The sequence below is a fragment of the Carcharodon carcharias genome, chromosome 14 (genome assembly GCF_017639515.1).
Source record: "Carcharodon carcharias isolate sCarCar2 chromosome 14, sCarCar2.pri, whole genome shotgun sequence".
NCBI lineage: Eukaryota > Metazoa > Chordata > Chondrichthyes > Lamniformes > Lamnidae > Carcharodon > Carcharodon carcharias.
This window is the reverse complement of record NC_054480.1, coordinates 113,787,965-113,800,607: the sequence shown is the minus strand read 5'-3', so window position 1 is coordinate 113,800,607 and position 12,643 is coordinate 113,787,965. Positions and strand designations below refer to the sequence as shown.

The 12,643-nt window shown below is 43.2% G+C and overlaps 1 long non-coding RNA gene across 1 annotated transcript in view; it reads right to left on the bottom strand.

Moving 5' to 3' along the window:
• Window positions 1-388: 388 nt before the first annotated feature.
• LOC121286917 overlaps window positions 389-12,643 on the bottom strand; it is a 51,475-nt gene continuing 39,220 nt past the window's right edge. Inside the window, exon 3 of the long non-coding RNA XR_005945101.1 lies at window positions 389-708. This is a non-coding gene — a long non-coding RNA (uncharacterized LOC121286917). The remainder of the gene's footprint in view (window positions 709-12,643) is intronic.

The window sequence follows — 12,643 nt, the reverse complement described above, 5'->3', positions numbered from 1 at the left end:
AGCAAGGTCCCACAAGCAGCAATGAGAATGATAAATGGGGGCCAGGTCACTGGATAGAAGTCCCTTGCTCCCCTTCGAATAGTGTCATTGTTTATATCCACCTTGAGTGGGCAGAAGGAGCTTCAGTTCAACATTACTTCTGAAAGGCAGCACCTCCAACAGTCCAGCATTCCTTCAATATTGCACTGAAGTGTCAGCCTATATTTTGTACTCCAATCTCTGGACTGGAACTTGAACTCACATGCTTCCAATTCAGAGGAAGCATTACAATTGTTGGACTTTTGATTCTCGAGTGAACAGAAATATTTGTACTAACTCACAGCACACTATGACGACTCAATGTTACTCCTCATGGTAAGTGAAATAATGAAACATGTCATACTATTAGTAGGTTTGCTTAAGTTTTTCAAGTCAGTTTTATTGTTGAACTGAATCAGCTCTCCCTAGGCCTAATTTGTTGTCTCTTAAACAAAAGACTCTCCGTCCGCTATTTCCATTTCTAGATCCTTTACCAAACTGAACTGAGCATCCATTTTGTTAATTTGATACTGACCACAAGAGATTGGGGAGTTGAGGGGCTGTCAGTCCAACTTCTTTCCCATTCACCGATTTGCCAGTAGGTTTGTCAATAAAGCCTGGTACCACCTTCCTCCCAAGAGCAGCTTCTTGGCTGAGAAACCTGGATGCATCTGGCAGGTCAGGCAGCATCTGTGGAAAATGGAAGAAATGTTAACATTTCAGGTATAATCCTTTGCCAGAATTGGAAGATATTACAGGGGAACAGTTTATAAGTAGGAACAGAGCATGGATACACAAATGATAAAAAGGATGTAAAATGGTTAAATGGAGAATAGAAGATGGTTAAATAACAGAAGTGATTATAGCATTAGAACAAAGGGGGCATGGTGGGAAAAAGAGAAGACAAATAAATAACCCAGAAAAAGTGGGAATAGCTATAGCAGGATAGCTAGGTGGAGAAGGACACAGTCGATCAAGCTCCCATAGCTCAGGAGTCTTCTAGAAGAAAAAGATAGGTTGAACACGTGGATTACATTAGTGAATCCTTGGGGAATTCCCAGCTAAGAACAAACTCACCCCTTCTTCAATCCATGTAAGTACTGATGCACCCATCCTAGGTTACCAGCATCTGCTGTCAAAGAACACTATCTTGTTGCACAGTGGGTAGTGACCCTGCCTCTGAACCAGAGTCCCACCAGAGGACATGATGGCCGAGGAAGATGCCTTCATAATGTGGCCAAACAGGTCGAGTACCAACCTGCAAATTCTTTCAACACATGCCAATGGCAGGAAGTGAGAGTGGGAGAGATTCCTGGTCAGCCATGCGGTGAAGAGAAAGTTGGAGCCTCTACCATCACTATTCATAGCAGACTACAACATGCATGTAAAAATGTAAGTTGCCACAGCAACTTGGGACTTCCTGAGTAAACTGAAACTGCCAGAGAACATAGGAGTAAGATTAATGTCTGAACTTGTTAAAAGTCAAATTTGGTCCATATTTTGATGCAAAGTAATTGTGAGACGAATGGTGCTTGCTGTTGTTGATGTCCAAAGGATACAGCAACTTCATGGGAGAAGCAAATGCTCAATTAAACAGCAATTTCCAAAAGTTGCTGTCGGAGTTGCTTGTAATAGATTCCACATTTGTTACAGTAGTTAATTTTCAATGGCAGAGAGGCTGATTGGCAGTAAGTAACAATTATTATGTCATTCAAAGGCTACATACTCAGAAAATGACAAGACAGTTTTCTGTGGCAAGTTTAGTTCTCATCTGCTAGAAAAATACAGCAACTTTACAACATTCAATGCATGTCAGCGGGGATCCAGACAGCTAGGCCCAGTTTTCAAAAAGTTTTCAAAAATGAAATGGTGCAACTTGGAGATCAGTCTTTGTATGTTGCCATTTAACCATGCATCTGCCCTGCGGCTATACCATCTACCCATGAATAACAGTGAAATGTCATTAGCTTCACCATTATTTTGACAGCAAAATCTAAGCCAATGTTGGAGATTTTGAAAATGCCAAACTTAAATTTTTACTTTTTAACGTTTTCTTTCTCTCTCCAACCTTTCTTTCTTTCTTTCTATTTCTCTTTCTATACCTGATTTGATATTGAATTCACCCACTCTAATTCACATTTCCTTCAGGCCTTTTGTAGCATTCATTTCTCAATTCTTCAACCTGATTGGTTAAGACGACACCTTGTCGGTTGCCCTGTTCACTCAGGGTCCAAATGCCTGCTTTCCTAACTGCGAGCTAGCAGCTCGCACTTTCCGTAACTTAGTGGGCGAAAGCATTTTGAACTGGAGGATTCAGGGCATCTTTAACAATGGCAGAAGCTGTTTAATGTCCTGCTATAGAAAACTTGACCTAGTATTTATATGCCAAGCTGAAGTGCTGCACCTCGAGTTTCATGGCAGATACCTAATACTAGGCCCAAGTGAATAAAGGCACCTCAGCAATAATAGATGGGGAGGTTTGTAGCAAGTCCAGAAATAAAATATCGGTTCATTGTGCAAGGCGGCTTCAATACCTAACTCATTAACATATAAATTCCAACAAAATCAGGGGATACTGGAAAGATTCAGCAGGTTAACCGGCATCTGCAGAGAGAACAGACAAGTTGACATTGAGAGATTGGATCTCTTCATAAAGCAGGGATGGAATTCTTTTCTGTAAGAAAACTGCCAACAAATATCTGAGAGCTGATACTCAGTTACACACTGTCTGAACATGGACAACAGCGGTTCAAGAAGGCGGCTCACACAGCACCTTCTCAAGGATAGTTAAGGATGGGCAATAAATGCTGGTCTTGCTAAAAAAGGAGACATTTTTTGTCGAAGCTTTCCCTCTTGCTCTCATCAGGACAGTTTGCAAGAAAATGCCAATGTCAGGGGAAACAATATATTTATACTGTGTGAGAAGAGTGGCAAGTCCATTTTCCAACCAATCAGCAACCTCTTCTCATACAGTATAAATATGTTGTTTCCTCTGACATTTATATTTTCTTGCGAGTGTCCTGATGAGTACAAGATGAAAAGCTCCGACAAAAAATATTTCATTTTTCAGCAATACTCAAGTTCAGTACTACCAAATGACTAAATGCTGGTCTAGCTGCATGGAGGCTGCAGTAATGGTCCTGATAGTGTTACCTTCCTCTGGACAGCAAGTAAATGAAAGGAAAAGTCAATGGCCGTAATTTTATGATCCTGCCAGTGTGTGAATCGTAGTGGGCAGGACTGGAAAATTTGGGGTGAGGCCAAAAGTTGAAAATCTGCTGGCAGGAAAATAAGTTGTAATCTTCCCCTCAGCACTTTCATGGTGGGTTAATGACGGGTCACCTTCCAGCTGGTGATCATCAAGATTGTAATTTGCATGTCATGAATGCCCAGTAATGGGGGTTACAGACCAGAATCTTGCACCCCCGTGAAATCTTCGGCCCTGCTAGCGGGAAAAAAGACCATCCTGTTTTACATGCACTCAGTGCGGGAGATCTTTCACTTATCTGCCACTAGAGAATGTTTTAGCCATTCGCACTGCTCTTCTCCTGGGCACTGGCAGTATATCGTGCAGTAGATGGAATGCACATGAAGGAAAGGGGGGGATGAGCTTGGAAGAGACAAAGGAAGGGAAAGTTAGGAGGCAAGGTTCACAGGGGCGGGGTTTCGGCAAAGACCATTGCTGCAAGGTGCGTGGGGTCCGGGGAAGGAAAACTCTGCAGCAGTGTGGGTTTCTGGGAAAGGACGACTTTTCAAGGTGTGGGGGGTGGTGGGGGGAGGTCTGGTTGCCTTTTAAATGTGGCCATGGACATGATGACAGGGCGGCCAATTTCCTGCCCAACCCACGACGAGGTTCGACATGAACCTCAAGGTTGCATAATTAATTAGCTGAACATTGCGCGATTCAGTGGGTTTAACCACTGTGTGTCGGGAGTCCTTCTGACTTCCTGCACCTGCCATGGGACTTAGTCCCAGAGCAGAAGATTCCACCTGATATCTCTTGGCCAACACAACAGCTGAGAGCAGGAGACCGTCTATTGAGAATCACAGGTGAAAGAGAGGCTGTTCAAAATGTCCCCTGGTTTGTTAGTCTTGCTGAGACAAAGCAGAATTCATTTCAGTTTAAACTCTATAATAAGTGCCCTATTATCTTGATTAAAAACTAGGGTGACAGTGCAGTACTGAGGGAATTCAACACTATTAGAGGTACTGAATTTCAGCCGGGATATCAAACTGAGGTCCAATATCTGTACTCCCATCAAGCATGGGCCTCCAGTGGAAGCATGGTGGGGTGCAGTCAGTGAACTTATCTGTAATTCAAGTTATATTTATTGCAGAATTGAAAATACTTAGATTGATTAAAAGAATTGAGCAGTACCAACAATCAGACTATCCTATGCAAAAGAGACTTCACTGGCTTGCATTTTGTTGCTGTGAATCGAAGCTTCCAGGGACTGTAGGCCAAAGAGCCTCTTAATAGAAGGAACCTGTAGATTTACACACAAAAGGTAAGACCTTGAATTGGATTAAGGGAGAGTGTTTGGCTGATTCCTTGTTACTTCAAAAACCACTTGACCTGCACCAGCCTCAAGGTACAAAGCCCTTTACAATATACCCAGCCTCCTGATGCAGGAAATGCAGGCCCCGTGGGACTGCCATTGGCTTGAGGTTGCTGTGGTTGCCGTGGTGACAGAGGCATCTCAGTTGCACTATGATGACTCATCCTCGGCTTAAGTTTCTGGCAGCGTCAAGTGTTCTTATTCATGTGTGTCTGCGTCACAACCACACATGGAAAGAAAATACAAGACACAGTAATCGAGGGGACAGCTTGCATAGGATGCATACCACACTGATCTATTAAAAATAAACAGGGAAATCCTCCAGCATCTCAGTTTGAGAACGCACCATCCAATGTGGGGCTGATCCACACACAGAGGGTAATACAACAAAAATGAATACTGCAAAGATAATAATTCAGGTGGCTGGAATCTATGTTTTAAGGAGGGTATCGAAGTAAGAGCTGGAGAAGTGATAGATATAGGGAAGGAATTTCAGAGATTAGGATCTTGACAGCTGAAGACACAGCTGCTAATGGTGGAGGGAGGAAGTTGGTGGGGCATGGGGGGGGTGTAGATGAGAGGCCATGTCTGGAGGAACACAAACCGAAAAGGCCATATTCAATTTACCTCAGATCCCCTTGTCTAGGCAGGGCAGAAATCAGCCAAATTTTCACTCCCAATTGATATCCAGTGATCCAAATTCAGCCAATTCTCTCACTCCCAAATTTATTTATTTGTTCAGGGGATGTTGGCATCACTGGCTAGGCCAGCGTTTAAAGCCAGGTCACCATTGTGGGGGAGGGTATGGAAATCCCTCTACAGGCTGCCCTTTGGCTTCCTGGAGTACCGACTCCCCACCAGCGTGTCGTTGGGTGCACACCTCCAGGCAGTTCAACTGCACCCCATTACATCAGGAAACTGCATGTCGACTGGAAAATCTCAATGAGCCAAATTGGCTACCCACTTTAGTGGGGCGGGTAGTCCTTCTGAGATCTGAACCTGCCTTGGCAAAAATGGCCAACACTCAGAACAGGGTTGGGAAACCGGCTCGCTTCCTGGCGCCAAAATTTTCGGGCCCCGTCTGCCTCCGTTTCCAATCTTAGTAGGCTACAAGAATCAAAGCTGGTCTGTGGCCATTACCAGGCTGTATACTTTGAGTGTGAGCCACAAGGGCTTAAAATTATTCAATTTATTTTCTGCTATTCCTCTTGACACAAATGTATGATTTTGGTTAAGAAGCAAGTATTTTATCATTTGTATTTTAGCAAAACAGCTAATCTCTAAAGTCGTTGTAGTCATATTGTTAAGACATTTGTGAAAATGCTGACTGAACATTCAGCCCATTCCACCTAGGCCTCTAGGTTTTCATGTCATGTGCAGGCAGCCTGTTAATGACTAATCAGTGTTCCAGGGACAACCCCAGAATGAGCAGATGTGAGTCATTGCACATGATTAATTTGTGATCTATTTAAACAAGCTCTGATCCAGGAATGGGTCTTCAGCTGACTGTTCAGCAGCTGCCCAAATGGAGGGAATTTGGAATTGCTGAGAGCTTTTGTTTTCAATGCTTGAAAAAGTGTTCTCATTTATAAACTTGTCTTCATGTTGGCAATCCTTCTCACATTCCTAATGATAATGGTTATAAACAATCACACCAGGGTGATCAAAAGCAGCAAGCCAATACGAGAAGCTTGTTCTTTCCCTCCCTCGAATAGGGGGGCCGATGTTGGCTGGTCACCCCACCCCCTCCCCTTACATCGCTGAGATTTGTGGTCCCCAGCTGACATCACCAATGACAGGCTAAAAGGAATTGAACATAGAAGTTTCCTGGTCTTGTGCCCTATGATGGTGGGGCTTGAGGAAGTCAGGAGGTAAGTTACTTGCTGCAGAATTCCTGCTGCTGTAGCCACAACAGTTATGTAGCTGGTATATATGGTTAGGTTCATTTTTAAACAGGAGATTTGATGATAGTAATGCATTTTAATGTAAAGGGGAGGTGGTTAGACTCTCTCCCGTGTTGGAGGTGGTCATTGACTGGCACATGTATTACTTGCCACTTATCAGCCCAGGTCTGAATGTTGCCTGGGTCTTGTTGCATGTGGCCAAAGACTGCTTTATTAAATGAAGAGTTTTGAATGGAAGTGAACAGTCTGAACAATAATCTCCATTTCTGACCTTACGATGGAAGGAAGAACATTGCTGAAGCAGTTAAAAATGGTTGGGTCAACAACAACAGCTTGTGAAACTCCTGCAGTGATTGGGGCTGAGATGATTGATGACCAACAACAACCATCTTCCTTTGTGTAGTTCTCCTCCTGATTATCATTGACTTTTGGGACTCAAAGGGTATGGGGGTAGGAAAGAAAGTGGAGCTGAAGCCCCAGTCAGATCAGCCTTGAGGCACTGAATGGCCGTCTCCTGCTCCTAACTCCTACGTTTTCATGTATGTACGTACTGCTTGGTGCCATATTGGGCAGTGCTATTAGCTACTATGCCATCAGGAACTTGCCAGTTGGCCATAGAATTTCTTTTCTGTGGACCAGCTATTCTAACTGTTCCTGACATCAGTAACAAAATAGTTCATAAGCATTTCGTGTCACTACTGAGAAGGCCCTGCATAACTCAGTTGTGGTTTTAATTCTGTACCACCAGTATGTTCACTATTTTGCTGCTCCTACTGGACTTATTGACTGTAAAGCACTTTGGGGCATCCTGTGGTTGTGAAAGGTATTATACACATGTGAGTCTTTCCATTCTTTGCTCAGTAACATTTGACGTCATTGAATAAAATGGCACTTATCAGAATTTTGTACATGAAAAGACAAACCATGAACCAATACTCCCCATCCTTAAAAGTGTTTTTGTCACTTTCTGCAGTGCATAAAGCGACAGATCAAATTTAATCCAAGACTGAGCAGGATTGCACTGGGTAGTCCATGGGTCTTAATAGGTCTGTTAAGGACCCTTCTGATTATCAGCTGTTGGCCATCTGTTTTGCACCTAAAGAAGGAGATGCCAATTGAATACTGGGGGGAGTTGTGGAAACTTTGCCTAAGGGCCTGATGTAACTTAGACAGGCCTACAAATGAGTACAAGTCTGCCCACCTGAGAAGTCACCTAAATATGTCAATGAGTGTCCTATGCTGATTGTAGGACCCCCGCTTGAAATTTCCAAGTGCAACAAGCACGGTCTGCTTATTTGTACCAGATATTGACTGGATTAACCGATGTTCCTTAAAGGGATTTCAGGGGGTAGCTCAGGTGACTTGTAACTTTTTCTTTTGGTGGGACCAGGAGAATTAGAAGTGTTCCTCCTGAGCCCTCAAAAATTCCAGACCACTGCCAAGTTTGGGATTTCCTCCATCCCCCACCCCACCATTAGCACCATGCCCAACCTGCCAGTTGACTCATTGTGGAAGCTGGCTGATTTGCCTTCCCAGAACTGGCAAGGAGAAGCAGGGAGGGGGTCACAGCTGGCCAGCTGCTTGCCTGTGGTATGCTAATAATTTCAAGCCTCATAATTGGCTGGGGCCAGACGCTACTACGTGAGGGTGGGCAAAGTGACAGCTGTACTGAATTTGTGCCTACGTAGGGCTCAAAATCTCCCTGGCAAATACTTCCTGAAGTCAAGGAAAGTCAATAGATGGTCATCTTGGAACCATAGAAAAGTTATAGCACAGAAAAAGACTATTCAGCCCATTATGTCTGCGCGGCTGAAAAAGAGAAAATAAAAACCAACCGCCCTTTCTAATCCCACTTCCAGAACCTGGTCCAGAGCCTTGTAGGTTACAGCACTTCAGGTGCAGATCCAGATACCTTTTAAGAGTTGACAGTTTCTGCCTCCACCACCAAACCAGGCAGCAAATTTCAGACACCCACCACTCTCTGGGTAAAAAAGTTTTTCCTCTTGTCCCATCTAATCCTTCCACCAATCACCTTAAATCTGTGCCCCCTGGTAATTGACCTCTCCACTAGTAGAATCTTTCGTGTCCACTCTATCCAAGCCCCTCAATCTTGTACACCTCAATTAACTCACCCTTCAGCCTCCTCCTCTCTTCTAAGAGAAACAACATTAGCCTATCCAATCTATCCTCATAGTTGCAATTTTTAAGTCCTGGCAACATTCTTATAAATCTCTGTACTCTCTCCAGACCAATTATGTCATTCCTGTAATGTGACCGGAACTGTACGCAAAACTCCAGCAGTGGCCTAACCAGCATTTTATACCGTTCCAACATTACATCCTTGCTTTTGTATTGTATGCTTCCTCCAATAAAATATGCTTTCTTTACCACCTCATCCACTGTCCTGCCGCCATCAGGGACCCGTGGACATGCACTCCAAGGTCTCTACTTCCTCCACCCCTCGCAATATCCTCCTGTTTATTGTGTATTCTTTAGCTTGTTTGCCCTATCCAAATGCATTACCTTGCACTTCTCTGAATTTAATTCCATTTGCCACCTTTCTGCCCACTCAAACAAACCATTGATATCATCCTAGAGCTATCCTCTTCACTATCAACTACATGGCCAATTTTTGTGATGACCTGCAAATTTCCCAATCCTGCCTCCTACATTTAAGTCCAAATCATTAACATATACAACACAAAGCAAGGGACCCAACACTTAGTCCTTTGGAACACTGTTGGAAACTGCTTTTCATTCGCAAAAACACCAGTTGACCATTACCCTTTGTTTCCTGTCATTGAGTCAATTTTGGATCCAACTCACCAGATTCCCCTGTATCCAATGGGCTTTTACGACCAGTCTGTTATGTGGGACCTTGTCAAATGCCTTACTAAAATCCATGTAGACAACATCCACTGCACTACCCTCATCAATCCTCCTTGTTACTTCCTCAAAAAAAAATTGATAAGACAAGACCTTCCCCTAACAAACCCATGCTGACTATCCCTGCTTAATCACTTCCTTTCTAAGTAACAGTTTCATGATTTTCCGAGCACCAAAGTCAGACTAACCCCCGGTTTATAATTTATATGGCCTTTCCCCGCACCCTTTTTTAAATAATGGTAAAATGTTCACAGACCTCTAATCCTCTGGTACCTCATCTGCATCTCGTGAGGATTGGAAAATGATCCTCGGAGCATCTGCTATTTCCTCCCTGGCTTCCTTTAACAACCTTGGATACAACCCGTTTGGTCCTGGTGATTTATCTACCCTCCAGGATGACAGTCCCTTCCAGTACTTTCTATTTCATTATGCTTATTGTATCTAATATTTCACACTCCTCCTCTAAGTAGAATTTATGCATTAGCCCTCTCCTTTGCGAAGACCAGTAATCATTAAGAGCCCTGCCCACATCTTCTGCATCCATGCATAAGTTACCTTGTTCATCTCTGATAAGCCCTACCGTTTCCTTAGTTATCCTCTTGCTCTTAATGTACTGAAAACATCTTTACATCTTTGGGTTTTCCTTGATTTTACCTGCCAATGTTTTTTCATCTCCTCCCTTTGCTTTCCCAATTTCCTTTTTTACTTTAGCCCTGCACTTTCAGAATCTTAATGGCACAGAAGGAGGCCATTCAGCCCATTGTGTCTGCACTGGCTCTCCAAATGAGCATTGACCTAGTGCCATTGCCCTGCCTTTTCCCCCATACCCTTGCACCTTGATTCTAATCAAATGATCATTTAATGCCCTCTTTAATGCCTCGACTGAACCTGCCTCTGCTGCACTTCCAGGCAGTGCATTCCAGACCGAAGACACTCGTTGTATGAAGTGGTTTTTTCTCACCACACTTGCTTCTTTTGCAAGCCACTTTAAATCTGTGCCCTCTCATTCTTGATCCTTGTACGAGAGGGAACAGCTTCTCCCTACCTACTCTGACCAGCCCTGTCACAATTTTGAAAACTATCAAGTCTCCTCTGTGTTTTCCTTTCCAAGGAAAACAGTCCCAACTTCTCCAATCTATCCTCATAGCTGAGGTTTCTCATTCCTGGGACCATTTTTATAAACCTCTTCTGCACTCTCTCCAATGTGTTCACATCCTTCCTATAATATGGTGTCCAGACTGTACACTATATTCCGGCTGAGGTCTAATGAGGGTCATATATAAATTCAGCATAACCTCCCTGCTCTTGTACTCTATGCCTCTATTAATAAAGCCCATGATACTATATGCTTTATTAACAGCTCTCTGCACCTGTCCTGCCTCCTTCAATGATCTATGCACATATACACCAAAGTCTTTCTGCTCCTGCACCCCCTTAAATTCTGCCCCTTATTTTATATTGTCATCCATGTTCTTCCTACCAAAATGCATCACCTCCTACTTCTCTGCATTGAACTTTATCTGCCCACTCCACCAATTTGTCTATGACCTCTTGAAGTTCCACACCATCCTCCACAGTTCACAACACAATCTTCGTATCATCCGCAAACTTTGAAATTGTCCCTTGCACACCACGATCTAGATTATTAACATATATCAGGAAAAGCAAGGGCCCCAATACCAACCCCTGGGGAACTCGACTACAAACCTTCCTCCAGCCTGAAAAATGTACATTGACTATTACTCTCTGCTTCCTCTTTTTCAGCCAATTTTGTGTCCACATTGCTACTGTCTCTTTTATTCCATGAACAATAACTTTTCTCAAGTTGGTCAAGTGGCACTGTATCAAAAGCCTTTTAAAAGTCCATGTACACCGCATCAACGGCGTTACCCTCATTGACCTTTTCTGTTACCTCTTCAAAAATCTCCAAGTTAGTTGAACACGACTTCCCCTTTAGGAATCCATGCTGTCCATATCTTTCCAAGTGACTACTAATTCTATCTAGAATAATTGTTTCTAGGATCTTGCCCATCACTGAAGTTAAACTGACTGGTCTGTAATTGCTGGGCTTATCCTTACAACCTTTTTTGAACAAAGATGTAATGTTTGCAATTCTCAAGTCCTCTGGCATCTCCCCTGAGTTTAGGGAAGACTGAAAAATTATGGCCAGTGACCCTACAATTTCTACTCTCACTTCCTTCAATATTCTTGGATGCATCTCATCCAGTCCTGGTGCCTTGTCAACGTTAAGTACCAACAGCCTATTCAACACTTCCTCCTCCATCAATTTTGAACCCTTCTAGTGAGAGTTTCCTCATTTGTCATCATGGCCTGGGTAACATTTACCTCCTTGGTAAAGACGAATGTGAAGTATTCATTTAATACCTCAGCCATAGCACCTTTGTTCATGTGTAAATTCCCTTTTTGGTCCCTAATTGGGACTCCTTTTACCACTCCTTTACTATTTATATGCCTATAGAAGACTTTGGGACTTCCCTTTATGTTGGCCACCAGTCCTTTCTCATAATCCCTCTTTGCTTCTCCAATATGCTTCTTCACCTCCCCTCTGAACCTTCTGTATTCCTCCGGGTTCTCAATTGTATTTTCTACCCGACACCTGTCATAAGCGCACTTTTTCTTCTTTATCTTAATTTCAATCTCCTTTTCCATCCAGGGTGCTCTATATTTGTTTGCTCTGCCTTTCCCTTTCAATGGAACATACCTTGACTGTACTCGAACCATTTCTTTTTCTGAAGGTAGCCCATTGTTGAGCTACAGCTCTTCCTGCCAATCTTTCATTCCAGCCTATCTGGCCCAGCTCCGTTCTTGCTCCATCAAAGGTGACTCTTGTCTGGTTAATTATTTTTACTTTGGATTGCCTATTGTCCTTTTCCATTATCATCCTAAAATGTACAATACAATGATCACTGTCTCTTAATGTTCCCTCACTGACACTTGATCTACCTGGCCCATTTCATTTCCAAGAACCAGGTCCAAAAGTGCATCTTTTCTTGTTGGATGGACACATACTACTGTAGAAAATTCTCCTGAGCACAATCTAGGAACTTTTGCTCCTCTCTGTCCTTCACACTACCACTGTCCCAGTCTACATTCAGGTAATTAAAGTCCCCCAATATAAATACTCTATAATGCCTACATCTCTGTAATTTCCCTGCAGATTCGTTCTTCTACATCCTTCTCACTATTTGGCAGTCTATAGGCTACACTGAGCAATGTAATTGCCCCCTTTTTGTTCCTTAGCTCTAGCCAAATTGA